This window comes from Hylaeus volcanicus, chromosome 7 (genome assembly GCF_026283585.1).
Source record: "Hylaeus volcanicus isolate JK05 chromosome 7, UHH_iyHylVolc1.0_haploid, whole genome shotgun sequence".
In the NCBI taxonomy this organism is placed as follows: Eukaryota; Metazoa; Arthropoda; class Insecta; order Hymenoptera; family Colletidae; genus Hylaeus; species Hylaeus volcanicus.
In genome coordinates, this window is record NC_071982.1 from 13,059,498 (window position 1) to 13,060,891 (window position 1,394).

The window sequence follows — 1,394 nt, forward strand, 5'->3', positions numbered from 1 at the left end:
AGACAAGACTTTATTTGAGATACTTTGGTACGTTTATAAATATGATTCTGATAGATTTGGAGAACCTCATTTTGTACAGAAGAGAACCTTGATAAATTCAGACAAAAACCATTCAGACTTGAAAATTGGATCCACATAGATTCGGATGAGACGTTGGTAGACTCAAAAAAGGAAGATAATTTGAGAAAACGATTGAAGCATATATTACAGCAGTCGTTTAGATCTTGGCTATTATTTACTTAACAAGAGTAATTATTTTTGCAGGCGGAGAATTAAATTATTTATATCATCTCAGTTGTGCGACGATTTTGAATTATGTAACGAGGGAGGGGTGAGATGAGATTAATGTTTCGTTTCTAGAAAATTAAATTATTTATATTATCTCAATTGTACGACGATTTTGAATTATGTAACGAGGGAGGGGTGAGATGAGATTAATTTTTCGTTTCTAGAGAATAATATCGTTACTTTGATTATTTTGCAAATTTGCGAACAGAGTAAAAATGACGATTGTGTAAAGGGCGATAGAAAGAACCAATTGGGATCGAAATGTGACGATTTTAATTACGATTTTAAATTTCGATGGCCAAGGTTATAAATTTGTTGGCGCTCGAGGATTGATTTATGGAAAGTCCTTCGGATTCTATGTGTTAGAACGATTTTGAATTATTTAATGGGGGAGATGAGATTCATTTTTCGTTTCTAGAGAATAATATCGTTACTTTGATTATTTTGCAAATTCGCAAACCGAGTAAGTATTTTAACTGTCGAGGAAGTTTCGATGGCCAAGGTTATGAATTTGTCGGCGCTCGAGGATTGATTTATGGAAATTGATTCGAAATCTCGTGCGTTAGAATAGTCGTTTGCATGATAATTTGGGATAAAATAGTTTGTTTACTCAGCTATTCGGTAAAAATAACGCGTGTCAAGGAGACGACCCAGATTTCCATTTATGCATCATTTGAAACTTTACATTAATAATTGTTAGAACATGAAGCATTATGGCTGTATATTTCTCTTTTTAAGATCTCTTTTCAAGTTCATTAAATGTTTGTCGCTCCATCCTTTTTCTTCCAGATTTTCCTTGATTTCGAATGTCACGTGTTTTCAGGGTGAAGAAACTTTTTTCCATCAAACTTGTTCCGTTTTGCAAAATGTTTACTTTCTATATATTCATTGCTTCGAATCCCAAAATACAATATCCTATTAATCTTCTTAAACGTTCCAAACAATGTTAATTTAATTATTTTCAGGATCGAAGAATTTTGTTACGTCAAACTAATCATGCCTTGAGGTAAAAAGTTAATTAATCACACTTTCCAAACGATGTTAATTATTTTCAGGATAGAAGAATTCTGTTAAATCAAATTAATCATGCCTTGAGGTAAAAATTT